The following is a 15,821-nucleotide window of genomic DNA, read 5'->3' as shown; positions in this document are numbered from 1 at the left end:
ATAAATATGCTAAATCCGTTGGGGAAAATGTTGACCTTAAATTGGTAGCAGAACACCCAAACAGAAATTAATGAAAGACAATAATTGCAGAAGATCAGAACACTGTTTCTTTTCTTTTCTTTTTTCTTTTTCCTTTTAGGCAAGGCAACCTTGGTTGACCTCACAGGTTGCAAGGACCTTGTCAGTTTACGATCCCTTATTTTTTTATTTTTTATGCCTACAGCACCTGGTCTTCCTAGGTGGTCTCCCATCCAAGTACTAACCAGGCCCAACCCTGCTTAGCTTCTGAGATCAGACGGGATCAGGCTTGTTCAGGGTGGAATGGCCATAGACAGAATACTGTTTCTTAAAGGGTTTTCCACGGAACACTATGTCCTCGAAATGCTCTGTAAGGAGATGAGTTTGGGAAAGGATGATTGCCACATTTTTCTCTTACAGATTATAAAGAATTACAGTCATATTAAGAACTTCAAGAATTCATGAGTAATAACTTTGTTACTTTGTTACTCATGTTTCTCAAATTTATCTGTTGAAGGACATTTACATCTATTTGTCATCGTGGGAGGCAAGAGGCTGGAATTTTCCAAAGTAGGACTAGAGATTTGACTGTCAAAGTGGTTGGTTCAGGTGGGAATGATGGGTTTTTAGATACATGATGCCATTAAGGAAACATTTTTCAAACAATATACATTTTCATAAGTAGGGGATTGTTTAAATAAATTATTAAAGAATGGGATACAACAAGACTATAAAAATTATAAACATATATATTTAATAAAATGAAAAGAAGTCTGGCATATGATGCATATAAAACAGGTTATAAAATAAATGCCTATTGTCTCATTGCACTTAATAAAAAATAAAAAAGTACATATCTGTGTGCAAAATAATCTTTAAAGTTGTATGACCAAAAGATAACAAATGAGGGTTTGTTTATGGCTGATTTTTATTTTCTTCTCTGAACCTGTTTTCATTTTCAGGATGTGTTTGAGTGTAAATTTTTTCAAGTTATTTTAATTTGTCCCAAAACTTACTATCAAGTATTATTGCACTGCCTTTCATGCCTCTTCCCTTTCTAATTTGAACATTAGTTGATGCACTTTTAACATCATGTAAAATTTCAAACTCATACGCCTTTATTCTTTTCTCGAAAATAAAATTACTTCTCGGTGCTACAGAAGTCAAAAAGAAAGGCTTGTAGGCAGAGCACTTCAAAAAGTCCTCAACCGCTTCATATTCCCGCTGCCTCAGTACCAGATTTCAATAGAGCACATGAATCAGGACAAGTTGACATTAACATCAGTCCAATAGAGATGTCAAAAGTATAGGGTGCAATTAGGAGCTGAAAAATAACAAAGTGAGGGAATATCATCAAATCACAGCAGAGATTATAATAGTACTTGACACCAGCCACCTAATGAAGCTGATTGAACTATTCAACAGCTTTTATTTCGGGAATGAGGTGGTGGGGTGGGATGCAAAAGACCTCCGTGGGCAGTGACAAGATGGAATCACTAATAGAATACCCTCAAAAGGAGCTCACTTCGAACTGCTGAGTTGGAATAATGCTGTCACATTCAGGGGTCAGCATAGGCTTGGGCTGTGCATTAGTAGGTCAAGGATGCTGCAGCAGCCAGATTGGATGTTTACACCCAGATCTGGGAGAGAAGCTCAGCTCTTCATCATCCACTGTAATTGAAGGCCTCAGAGGCAACAGAAGCTTCTGCCTTTTGCCCCATCTCAATTTTTTTTTTCTCTATCTGATGTTATATGGATAAAGAAAGAATTCCCAGGTATGAGAGATATAGGCAAATGGTGGCATGGAAAATGTCTCGCATTTTTTTCCAAAGAAAAAGAAAATGACAAAATCTTGGTAGGAAGCAGATTAGCAGAAGTGTATTGGGATCTGTTCTTACCTAGAAGTCTGATATCTGTTGGGTAGGCAAGGGCTTTTTTAATTTGGTCTTTTATTGAGAAAATTTTAAAACATATAGTAAAGTTAATATTACAATAAACACTCATATACCCATCACCTAGATTCAGCTATTATTTACATGTTTCACATATGATTTATTTAGTCAGATATCCAATCTCTGTCTCTATATTTTTCTGAACCACTTGAAAATGGTATGGTATAATATGCATCTCCAAAAAAAGAAAAACTTTTTATATCAACAAGTTATCATTATTTATACTTGATAAAATTAACAACAACAAGAAACCTCTTAATATTATATAATCTTCTTCCCTATACAAAGTTCAATTGATTTGTTTTAAAAATGTATTTTAAAGCTGGTTTTTGGAATCCAGGTCAAATTTCTTACACTGCATTTGGTTACATCTCTTTGGTCTCTTTTTACCTAGAAGAGGTCCCCGAATTATTTAACTTAAAAATTAACTCTCTGATGAGTCCTGACCAATTTTCTTGTAGAATGTACCGTATTTTGAATTTGTTTTGTTGTTTCTTCCTGATATTTTAACTTGATTCACTCTGTTATATTTTCTGTTAGTTGGCTAATGGTTCAATTAGATTTATATTAAGCTGTGTACATCATATCGTATCAGGAAGCATATAATAGAATATTGGCCCTTATTGTTGGTGACACTAGTTTGCTCACTTGAGTTAGGAATTAAGATCACTTCACTGTAGATTTTTCACTTTGTAATTAGTAAGAAATCTGTGGGCCTATATATAGATTCTATGCAACTTTCTTACTCCAATGGATATGTCATTCATTAAAGACTGGTACCTCAATCGATTACTTATTAGGAGTTGCAAAGAGTGATTTTCTAATTTTATTATTATTTCTACAGTTATTTGTTAATGAAATTGAAGAGTATAACAGAATCCAATGGTTCCACAATGTAGCATGAACATGTCCAGCCCGCAGTTCAAAATTAGTTGACATACAAAGAAATAGAAAATGTGACTTATTTAAAAGGAAAGGAAGTCATGGGGATCAACCCTGAGATCCTGTAATTATCAGACAAGAGTTGTAAAGCAACTAATATAATTATGCTCAAGAACATATAGCTAGCTTATGATGAACAAATAGGAAATTTCAGCAGAGAAACAAAAACTATTTTTAAAAACTATTAAAAATATTTAAAAAGAACAAATATGGAGTACTAACAGTTCCCAATTTCAGAACTTACTACAATAGAGAGAGTGGAGTACTGGCATATGAATATACGTCTAGATAAATGGAACAAAATTGAGTCCAGAATTACACTTTTCCTTTTATGGTCAATTGATTTTCAATAAACATGTTAAGGCAATTCAATGAGGAAAAGACGGTCTTTGCAACAAATGATGCTGAGACAATTTGGATATATACATGCAAAAAAATTACAACCTCTCCTCAAAGAATACACACAAATTAATTTAAAATAGATCATAGATCTAAATGTAAGATTAAACTCTTAGAAGAAAACTAAGAGAAAATCTTCATAAATTAGAATTAGGCAAAATGTCTTAGGCATGACACCAAAATCACAAGCAATAACAGAAAACTATTGATAAAGTAGACATAATCAAGAAAACTTTTGTACATATTATTAAGACAGAAAAAAATAAGCCACAGACCTGGGGGAGAAAAATATTTGCAAATTATATATCTGATAAAAGACCTGTACACAAAATATATTTTTTAAAAAATCTCTTATACCTCAATAATAAGAAAACAAATATCCCGATTAAAAATGGTCAAAAGATTGGAACATATTAAAAAATGGTCAATAAGCATGTGAAAAGATGTTCAACATTATTAATTAGGGAAATGCATATTAAAACCACAATGAAATATCACTTCACATCCACACGAATCATAATTTAAAAAAAAAAAACAGATAATAACAAGCGTTTGATAGGATATAGAGAAACTATATAACCTTCATATATTGTGAATGGGACCAGAAAGTGATATAGTCACTATAGAAAAGAGTATCACAGTTTCTTAAAAATGTTAAAAGTAGATTTACCATATGGCTCAGCACTTCTACTCCTAAGTACCTACTCAAGAGAAATAAAAACATATGCCCATAAGAAGAGCTGTACATGAAGGGCCATAGCAGTATTATTCATAATCGACAAAAAGTAGAAACATTCAAATGTCCACCAAGTTGAGAAGGGATAAATGAAATGTGGTCTATTCATTGGATTCTATTTAGCAATCAAAAGAAATGAAGTACTGATACATACACAATATAAATGAACCTCAAAAATACTATGCTAAGTCAAAGAGGCCAGAGACAAGAGACCACATATTATATGATCCCATTTAAAAGATGATGAAAATGTTCTAAAATTAGCTTGTGGTGATAGTTACACAACTTTGTAAACTTACTTAAAAAATCATTACCTTGTATAGTTAAAATGAATGAATTTTATTCTATATAAACTGTACCTCAATAAAGTTATTTGAGAAATAACTAACTGTAATTTCTAGAACTGAAAATATAATTTAAAAAATTCATACATTGGTGATGGCAAAAGAATCAGTGAGTTTACTGATTGATCAATAGCAATTATCTAACTGAACAGTAAAAAAGGAAAAAGATAGCAATAAAAAGTGTACCTGAAGTCCCCAAAATAGAGAAAAGGAGAGAAAAATATTTGAAAAAATAGCCACAATTTTATAAATATGATGAAATAGATGAAGAAACTGATTGAATCCCAAGCAGACTAGATGCAAAAAGACAAAGAAAGCCCCATCACATCCTAGCACATCATAGTCAAACTGGTGGAAACCAAAGATAAGGAGGAAATACTTCAAAAAGGCCAGAGATGAAGGACATATCACATAGAGAAGAACACAATAGGGATGGCCAGAACGCAGTGGAATGATCTCTTCAAGGTGCCGGGGGAAAAGAAGAGGAACCGTCAACCCTAAATTTTATGTCCAGCAAAAATATCCTTCATAAGTTAAGAAAAAATAAAGAAATTTGCAGATAAACTAGGGCTAGAAGAATTTATCACCAGCAGACGTGCACTACAAATAATTGTAAAAGGTAGATGTTCAGGCTGAAGTGAAATGAAGGAAGGTTACATTTTCAGGAAAAATGTGTCTAAGCGTCAGCTACCCACACCGATTTCAGTTATTAAAAGATTAGAGCTGAGACATATAATGAGAATTTATTCCTCCAAATCTTAATATAGCTTCTTGGGGGAAAAAAAAAAGGTAGCCTATCAAGAGTATATGGAACCCAGAGAGGTTTAGAATAAAATAATATATTTCTGAAACTATTTCACTCTAAATATCATCTCATTGATTAAATCTGAGAGGCACTGGTTTTGCTGAGATCTTCTCCCTTCAAAGTCATTTCTATATTAACAACTCTCTGATTTTTAAAGGCAAGTATTTGTTAGTATAAAATCATTTCTCTGATTCTCTAAAAACAACTTGTGGGATTGTTCTAGGAGGTGCTATACTTAAATTTCTAATCTAGATGACAGTATTACTGGTCGTTTATTAATTAGCTTATATTCACTTCCTTTCTTGAGAAGGTACTTTTAGACTTGGTTGAAAATCATCATTTATGCCTCAAAAACTACTTAAAGTATCAACTCTGTTGACACAGGGCCTTTTCATACACGCAATGACTCATTTAACGAATGTTTGTGAAGAACACCAAGCCAGGCACTGGGTTCAAACTCTAAACCTAGACTCTGATTGAGGAAGTGGTAAGAGGTAAGTAGAATGACAACATAATGTGGTGGATGTTACAGCAGCTAAGAGAAGATTTCTTAGGAAAATAGCATCCAATCTGTAACATCTATTATGGCAGAAATGATCCAGCCAACAGCAATGATTATCTTTATCAAATCTCCAACACTCTCTGAATCTTTCACTTTAGGTGGATGGCTGTATTTTATACTCTCAGAGAAAAGAGAAACAAATAGTTATTACTTCTCATCTCCAGTTCCACCAACTGACCTGTGTCTGCAGACATGTAGCCCGCCCTAAACATGTGTGCTGGAATCTGTCCCCTCACCTGTTCTCTAGGACCTCACTCCCTTCCTTTCCTGCAACTTTAATCAAATCATCTTTACTAGTTCCTTCCGCAGGGCTGTCAATCATGTCTTAATAATAATCATCTTTTGAAACGAGATCTACCTTGTTCCACATCTCTTTCTAGATATTTAGATATTATCCTATCTTTCTTTTATTTTCCTAGCAAATTCCTTAAAAGGATTAACTCATTGCCTTCTATCTTTACCTCTCATTTTCTTCTCTGTCCATTTTAATTGCCCTTTGTCTCCACCATGAAATGGAAGCAGCTCTTATCAAGGTCAGGGATAACCTGCATCTTACCTGAGTCACAGCCTGATGAACATCTAAGTATCAGGTGACGTGGTCGACCACTCTCTGCTTCTCTAGGCTTCCCTGCTACCACGTCCCCCTTTTCTTCCTCTTCGCCAGCCACTCCATTTTATCCTCCTTGTTGGCTTCTTCCTTCGTAGCATCTCCCTAAAGGTAGGAGTATCTAAGGTGTGGGCTTTGCCTCTCTTATCTCTCTACTTCCTAAGTGATCTTGTTAGGCCCTGTGGCTTTATATGACACCTATATACTGATGACTCTCTATATCATAACCAGGCATCTTCCCTCTATGCCAGGCACTTGTATCAAACCTCCCGCTAAATGTGTACACAGGGTATCCATTTCCCCCTGCGACAAATGAGAAGATTGTCTCCAGTCATATTACTGCCACACCGAGATGGACACCATTGTACGTGCGTTTTCTAGGCCACTGTGAGAACTTCTCTGGGGTGTGTATTCAGGAGCTGGATCATAAGGTTTGTGTAAACCTAATTTAAGTACTGCCAATTGTTCTCTAGAATGGCTACACACCCACCAGTACCCCCTGAAAGCTTTTTTTTTTTTTCTTAATCTCAGTGGTGCTCAAGCCTAGCTGCATATTAGACTCTTGTGGGGGGATTTTAAACTCCAGTTATAAATCGTATTAATTAAATCGGAATCTTGGGGGTGGACCTGAGGCAGCTGTAGTACTTCAGGTTTCCTAGGTGATTCCAATATGCAAATAAGATGGCTCTATTTCCACGCCTTCACTTGGCTTTGTCCAGCTTTCTAATTTTGTTGATATAATAGGCGTTAAGTGTGCTATTCTTATTATTTTAATCTGCATTTAATCTTCCCTCTATGTAGGAATTTTTATTGTTTTCAGTAAAAGAAACCAGTTTTCCCAATACTGTCTTCTAAACAATTTGACCTTTTCTCATTGATACACAGTCCTGTAGATTGCCAAGCTGTTTGTAACTGGAATCTAGTAAATCCATTTACTTCACACTATCTCATCAAACATATACTTCTGAGAAACATTTTAGACAAGATGTCTGTCATAATTGTCAAAATATTGGACACACATACTATGTGTGTATTGTGTACATACATTCACATACATACATACATAGTTCGTTTATGTATATTGTCATTTTGTGGCAAACTTTGATTTTAGAGAGAGTACAGTCCAGTATTTCAGAGTTCAGGTTTTGGTGTCAGACAGACCCAGATTTGAATTCCAACTTTGCCATTTACCAGCTCCATGTCTTTGGGTAAGTTGTTGAATTCCTGAGCCTCAGGCCATTGCTGGTAGAATGATGATGATAACTTAGACCACAAATGTTTGTTGTAAAGACTAAATGAGAAAATGTAGTTAAAGCACGAAATACAATGCCTGATACATTATTCAATGCTCAATAAGTGGTGATTTTCGTCATTACCTTTCTTTCTGATTTCAGATCCACTTGCCATGTTAGGTGCTGTATAACTCTGGAGTTTGAAACACTCGTTCATTCAGTCGTTGGAACACATCGAACCTCTCTTTTTGAAAGAAAAATAAGGTATGCGTATCTTGCAAGTAGCCCTAGAGTTCATTTTGGTAAACGGCTGCTTGACATTCCACTCAAATAACAATAAAAACGTAGTCTTAAATTTTTTACAACAGAACGACAACTGTGCAACTTGTATGTCTCTGATCTATAAACATAATTCACTTCTGAAAAACAAGAGTTTTAACATGGAGCTTGTTGGAGAATTTTCCCATCGTGTGAATCTGCTCCCCACAAGTACGACAAGGTGGTGGTTTCCCGACCTTAGACAATCAACTGCTGTGTGATTCAGGTCTTCTGATTTTCAAAGAAGCCAGAAACCCAATCTTTAGATAATTTTTAAATGTTTAAGTGGACCAAAAAATGCTCAATTATTGTGTGAGCAAAACAAAACACATCTGCTTTTCAGATTAGGCCCATAAGCCATTAATTTTCAACCTCTGCTTTGATCTCTAGATCTCCCCCAGTCCTGCTAGCTTACCAGGAAGAATTGCAACTGGACTGTGCCGTGTTAGCTCAGATAGATTTTTATTTTAAATCGCACTCTAATGTTAAGGCTTGGGCCAGGTTTCATGTTGCTCAGTAACCTATCCATTGTTTTAACTATTGTACCTTTCATATTTTATTATATCTTTCTTAGGAGTTGTCTTCCCTAATCAGGGCGTTCTTCGAGGACTGTATCTCGATCTCAGCACCTTGCACAGGACCTGATACATTTCAGGGTCCTAAAAGTTCTGTGGGATGAATCAATGACTAAATTCATAATATCCTTGATGTCTTTTCAGGAGTTACTTAGGTAATGTTCATTTGCGAAATATGTCAATGTCTCTCACAAAATAGTGATTAAAGAAACCAACAATTCAATTTCTTGAATAATATATTAAGTTCACATAAAAGGTTACGTGAAGGATTCACGTAAAAGTTTTACAGGTTTTATTAAGAGAAAATTCTGCTTTTCAGATGGAGTGACCTGTTTTCCCTTTTCGCCAACACCAACCATAAAACCTTTTTTTCCTTGGCTCCCAGTAAGCTCAGAGGTATATTTAATACTCAATTGTCATAATTAACTCATCGCCGAAAACTAGAGTTTTCCTTATCCTTCCTTTTTTCTCTCCAACATTTTCCATTTTGTTTTAATCGTCCTGTTTTATGCTTGTTAGTTGTGTCACTCAAGTAAAATATTTTATGGAAGCAAGCAACATAGAAATCATTAGAAAACAATTATGAAGTAAAATATACAGCAATTTGCCTTAGGACAAATACACTCCAGAGGCTTCATCCATTTGGCAATTAGCATCCAGCAGGTTTGAGCACCCATTTGCCACCTGTTCAGTAGTCTTCACTTCGCAATTGGGAACACTGCCTGGTGTTAGTGGTTACGGTGAAGGGCTTGGTTTCTACTGTAACAGTGAGCTAGGCGCTTGGGATCGGGGGATGGATAAGGAAAGACTAGTATGAGGACCCTGCCTTCACAGAGGTTACCATCTCCTTGACAAAAATGAGACATTTACACAAAACAATGCATAATAAAGCATGGTTGATATATTAGCTTCCCAGGGCTTCTGTAGCAGAGAGCCACAAACTGGGTGGCTTAAAACAATCAAAATGCATTTTCTGAGAGTTCGAGAGGAAGGCCAGAAGTCCAAACACGAGGTATCTGTAGGGCCATACTCTCTCTGAAGGTTCTAGGGGAGAATCTGCTCCGTGCCCTTCTATTAGCTTCTGGAGTTTCCAGCCATCCTTGACGTTCCTTGGCTTATTGACTCATCAGTAAAATCTCTGCCTTCATCATCGCATGGAGTTCTCTCCCTGTGTCTCTCTGCATCTCATCTCTTCTCATAAAAACACCAGTCATATTAGATTAAGGACCCGCCCATTCTAGTATGACTTCATTCTTACTTGTATATTAATTACATGTGTAAAGACTCTGGTTTTCAAAGAAGGTAACACTCATAGGTACCAGGGATTTGAACTTCAACACATCTTTTTGGGGGACGCAATTCGACCCACACTGTTGGCATATAAATAAGTACCAAGAATCATAGAGCAGAAAATTGAAAAGGTTCTGAAAGAAAAACTTCGGACCTTACAGAGGAGCCCATCTAACTGGTTTGCATCTTAGGAATTGCTTCGGGAGCAGGCCCCACTGACGAAGCTCTGAGAAGTTTTGCCTGTGTCATTTTGCCACTAAGGACATGTCTCTGTTATCCTGCTTGCTCACCTTACCTCATTCTTTATTGCAAACTGACTCTCCCGGATATCACTCTGTTTGGGGAGCAATCTCATTTCAGCCCTCAGCATTCTCCGTGTGCTCAGCATGTAGAGTTTTTATCGGTTTCGTGTGATGAGAAATTTCTAAGGCACTTTTTGCAGGAAGGCCGTCCTTTACTCATGTCCTTATCTCTTACTGCCATCGCAAGCTTGTGTGATAGACTTTGCCAGCCTTAAATTCATAGGGTTCTCTCGAGTAAGGAGAAAATAGACACACCTGATTTTTTCTTTTTGCTGCTAATGTTGTGTATGCAAATATACAGAGACCATCAAATTATATTCCTAAGTATCCACCTCACTGCAGTTTATATGGATTTGAAACAAAATTTTGTTTATCTCTGTTTAGTAATGGAATTTTTAAAAGTAGTCTTTGCTGATTTTCTTTTAGGGATAAAATGTTCACTTTCTTTTTATAAGGTCTTATAACCATCTCGATTTTCTGAGCTGGTCAGGTAGAAGAACCTTAAAAAATGCTTCATCTCTTCCCATGCCATGACTGATGAGCAACCTAAATTTGGAAAATTTCCCACTTTCCTCCCTCGAATGAAAAAAAAAAAAAACAAAAAACTAGAGCATTATTAACTTATCACTATTTGGTAGGCATTTTATCTAATTTTAAGACCTTGTTAGCATAAGTATTTTTGTTAGGCATAATGGCTGTTGTCATCATTTAACATGTTAGTTATGTGGTGTTTGGTTCGGCAATAATGGAGCAAATTATGACAAAAGATATTTTTATATAAAATATCAGCTAATACAGAGTCACACATTTATGACCTGAAGTATATTTTGAGACTAATAAATTAGAAAAGGTATTTACCCCATTAGATGGAAATCAGAAGTTAGAATATAGTGGGATTAAATAATTGCCGCTCTTATATTTAAGTCCTGAGTTCCACCTCAAGTCATTAATAAATGCAGCCCAGGTCCTTGTTCTCTCACCCGTGAACACTCTTAACAACTGCCTCTCAACCCTCTTTATTCCCGTCAACACTATTCCCAGAGTAATATTAAAACGCCACTACCTTATTTGTTTATGATGATTTATAGGTCATCAAACACTTCTACATCCTGTATTTGCATTGCTCAATGCCAAGGTGTAGGTAGCTCTTCCTGCGGAATGCTGGTCATGAGACACAGACAGGGGGCGCCACACAGACTATGGGATTTTAGCCTAGGATTTGTCCTACTACTCTGCTTTGCTTCCTCCCCCCACCGCCATTCTATATCTGTTCTACTCAAAAATCTTCCCGAGTTAACTATTACTTCTCACATCAAATTGGATCCTTGGCATTGAAGACCCTCCACCTTCCTAACATTTCTTCTCTAAAATATCTGTACTTCCCTCTGTTCCGTAGCATTGATAAACTTTGCCCCTTCACTACAGCCTCAGAAAGCTACCCAGATAAACACGCTTTTCCTCATCCTCGCCAATGCCAATCTTGCTATCCTCACAGGTTTTTTAGAGCCTTCGTCCTCTGCAATATCCTCTATGACAACTATAGTCCAACCTGATACCTCCTGTCTTAGAATTTCTGTCACCTTAGCAGACATACTTCATATCAGATTATTTAGCACTTCTTCTTATTTTGTTATCATTTAAAGGTTGACTATGAGCGTAACTTTTATTCTCCTAATTAGATCGTAATATCTTTAAAGGAAGGATTTTGTCATATATTTCTTTTCTATTTTGCACATTTAAATACATACTTTGATGATATTTCTTAATTTTCTAACCTTTTGGCTTTAACCTTTAGGCGGATAAAGAGTAAAACATTTCATTGCAAGCCATGTTCTTGTAATGATGCTAAATTAACATTGTGCTCTCCCAAATTCTGATTGGGTAACCCAGTGAAAATACTAATGTTAGTATGTTTTTGACCTCATATTTTAAATAACATCAAAGAAAGAAAATATCTTAGATATGTGTACCATCTGGGAAATTTGTTTTTTATTTACAGTTTTATACGGAAGACAATTGTTGCCCTTGCCCTTCCTGCTTTATCTTGACTGAATGTTTTTTATAATCATTAATTTTTATGAGACTTTATTTACAGCTGGTCCAGGAAAGGCTAGGTTCTGTATCTTCTGTGCTTTTCATGCGTTGTTTCTCAGGCTCTCCCATTTGGGATTGCACCACTCTATCGAGGCAAGAAACTGAGACCTCTGTTTTATTGATGCTTATGAGGGTTGGTGAGGAAAATCCTTTTAAGTGGAGTGACCTTAATGAGATAGATGTTCTTTGGGCACCAAAGGGGGGAAGAAAAAAACAGTTAATTCCTGCCCAAACCTTCATTAAACGGACGCTTTGTAAGAAAGGCTAATAAAAGTATGGGGATCCCATCAGTTTCAGGGGAACTCTCTGCTGCAATGCCTCAGATGGAGCCGTTGGTCCTGCTTTATCAGTAAAGCATCTTAGATGCCCAGTTAAATGGGACTTCTTTCTCGAGCTCTAACTGATGCTTTAGGGATTTTAGGCCATTAGCCAATGGCTGACTAGCTTTATGGGATTTATGCACCGCTGCAGCCACAAAACCAAGTTTCATCCTCCTAATGTGTGGAAGGGCCCTAATAAATTAAAGTTTCCTCCTTCCCCTGCTCCTATCTTGGGGATTTCAGTCTTCAGACATTAACATTTGGAAAACCACGTCACGATGATTCACTTGCAAAGAAACAAAGCTGTGTTCAGATATTGTAATGTGGTCTCAGATAGTTTCCTTTAAAATTTATTTGATTTTTTCCCTTTATCTTCCAGTTGAAGTCTGGTTTATATACAGTGAAACGCGTTGATCAATTAGTCTGATGAATGCATACCCACCTATCACAATCTAGAATTTAGAGTTTCCTTTTGATCTTTCCAAGTTCGAACTGTCACTGCATTCCCCACACCCCGGCCCCCAACACACACACACACCCATGTCTCTTAGGTGCATAGCACGAAAGGAATTCGGGTTTCAGAAGTGTCTGCAGGCTCAGTTAGTTCATATATTCATCTACGAGAACATATTGATGTCAGAATGCCTCAGCGAATAAATTCACCAAGGAGACTTCCCAACCATGCACTGAAAGTTTATTTGAATTTTTGAGAATGACATATTACAGGTCTAACACCCACCCACTTCCTTATACTAACAGCTAGATAAATGAGTATGCAGATAAGTGCTGCTTCTTATTTATCATACTACTTTGAAATAGTTGAACACGTAATGGTTTAGCTTCAGATTTATGTTTCCCACATCCATATGCCACAAGAACCGATACTTAAGTCAATAAGCTATGGCATATAAGATTCTAGTTTTTAACACCGTAAGTGTGCTTATTTCATACATGGTATCATCAAGATGGTTTTTTGTTAAAACGTCAAAGTGCATATCTGCCTAACGATTAGAAATTTTAAACATCAAAGTGCATATATATTTAGATATAAAATATCTTGTATATTGAAGTGCTAACATGGGCATGATAATTTAGCGAAGAGATTATACAAAAGCAATGGAAGAGTATCCTTTTTAAAAGACTCCTTTATTATGGTTAAAAAAGAAAAAGAAGGTGTTAACCCCATCTCTGGCCTGCTACAGTGTTCAGGAAATCAAAAGAAATCAAATGAATACTGTCGAACCATAGAACCACACCCCTGGTCCTGATAGGTATCTTCAAATATTTGGAAGACTATTATGTGAAGCAGGAGTTAATTAGATTCACTCCATTTATTCCGCAGGACAGCACAAAGAACAATAAAAAGAAGGTCTAGGGGAGGGTAATTTTTTGCCTTGATATGGAGAAATCTTGAGCATTTAGAGCTCTATAAATGGTTGAGCTGATCTACTTTGCTAAGTAGGATGCTCCCAGTTTCTAGAAGTGCTAGAGTCAAGGTGACCTCTATCCAGAATAATATAGATGCAATCGTTGTTCTAGTACAAAGACTTGCTTATGTGACCTCACAAATTGATTCCAAGATTAAGTGACTCCTTGTACTTGGTTGATGAGAAGGTATAATCTCTTTTAAATCAGCTTATTTTTCAAATTCTCTGATGATTAAGAAAGAATTCAACTCATTTCCAGCTGTCCTCTGTATTCCCTCGAATGGAAAAAAAATGAATTTCAGAAGCGCTCTTCAGTATTTTCTGTGATATGATTACCTCAGGCAGTGTTACAAGTGTAATTAAAATTCTGTTTGCATTCCTTGAAATATAGATAAGCATCACGGAGTGTGATCATTCTAAAACATCGTTTGGGTAGTTATCCAGTAGAGTCTGGTAATAGTCTAAGTTATTCTGGATCCCCGAGTTTGAAACTAAGACTAATTTTCTGTAATCATTGTTCAACTTTAGGCTCTCAGGTTACACAGGTTCTAGAACAAGTTTGTGGTCTTGCAGAAAAAAAAAAAAATGAAGCTGAGGAGAGTGTGGCAAGGATTTAGCTATTTACTGTGAGTAGATGTTTGTTCTAACAAAGCAATCTGGATTTTATTTTAAAATAAACATTACAAATATGTGTTCCAAAGCCAGGCAGAAACCCACTTCCATATCAATTGAGTAAAACAGAGCTGAGAGCTGTAAAAAAAATAGAAGCCTATTGCTGCCTTCCAAGAGTCAGTAAGAATAATAACTCACATTATCAGAAAGGGCAGAACAAAATTACTCGTGCAAAGAACAAGTAAAGACTTCTTGCTTTTCCTCTTTGGCTTTCTTGCTACCAATTTAAGATCAAGATCTTAGAAGGAATTACATTCCATCTTAGGTAGAACTGACAGAAACACATTTTCAATTACCAGCAGGTGACAATAGAACAACAATGTCAGTGGTTTTTTAAACAAGGTTATTTCTTGCTTTACAAAGGTGGCTATTTATAAATGACCGAACAAGATCTCTAACAAATAATATTATTCTTTTCAAAAACTATAAATGCTATCTCTTTGGATACTGGTACATTTAATTTACACTTTTCTGGTTTCTTAGGGTTCCAAAGGACAAATCACTCTAACAGAATTATCTGACTTAAAAAATGTTAAATACGAAGCACAAGGAAACCTATCATAATAAACGTGATTATCATTCATTTCTATTTAAGTAAAGCAGAATTCATAATTGAGTTTTGTTAGTGTTATTGTGGCAAAGGTCATACTTCTTAGGACACATTTTATGGGTGTGAATATGAATAATATAAATAAAATGAAGAATGAAATTATAAGTAAATGATGCAGGTTCTATGAGGCAGCCTTATGGCCAAACCCCTAGTTTTATTTCTAAACTATTTGAGTTTTATTGCGGAACCATTTCCATCTATCATTCCAAAAGCCCTAAGTAATACCCAGAGATATATTTCTATGACTCAAATTTTTAGAAAATCAGTATTTATCAAGTTATTCTACAAATTAGACTTGTGCCGATATTAGTATTAACTCGTTTTCTCTTTGTAGACTTGGATTTTCAGTCAAATTTTTTGTAAGTTAAAAACAGATTCACCAGAAAAGGATTTCAATGGGCTTCTCAATTATCCTTCTAAAAGACAGATGCAAAAATTGCTCTACACTCTTCTTTTTCTTGGAATATTTTTCCTAACAGCTCCCAATTGTTTGGAGTATTTTAAGACATGAATTAATGCTCACATAGTTAACTTAGATTATCTTCCATCTAAGTTGAAGGTTTTAACGATGCCAAATTATCTCGCCACCTTTTCCCTCCCTTGATTCCATTAACTT

The 15,821-nt window shown here is 35.8% G+C and overlaps 1 non-coding gene across 1 annotated transcript; it reads right to left on the bottom strand.

The window, feature by feature from the left end:
* Nucleotides 1–214: 214 nt before the first annotated feature.
* On the bottom strand, nucleotides 215–333 carry LOC112482320. Its single transcript, XR_003047278.1, has one exon. It is a non-coding gene; the product is annotated as a 5S ribosomal RNA (ribosomal RNA).
* Nucleotides 334–15,821: the final 15,488 nt, after the last annotated feature.

Source organism: Pteropus alecto, unplaced genomic scaffold (genome assembly GCF_000325575.1).
Source record: "Pteropus alecto unplaced genomic scaffold, ASM32557v1 scaffold195, whole genome shotgun sequence".
NCBI lineage: Eukaryota > Metazoa > Chordata > Mammalia > Chiroptera > Pteropodidae > Pteropus > Pteropus alecto.
This window is presented reverse-complemented; position numbering and strand designations above follow the sequence as displayed.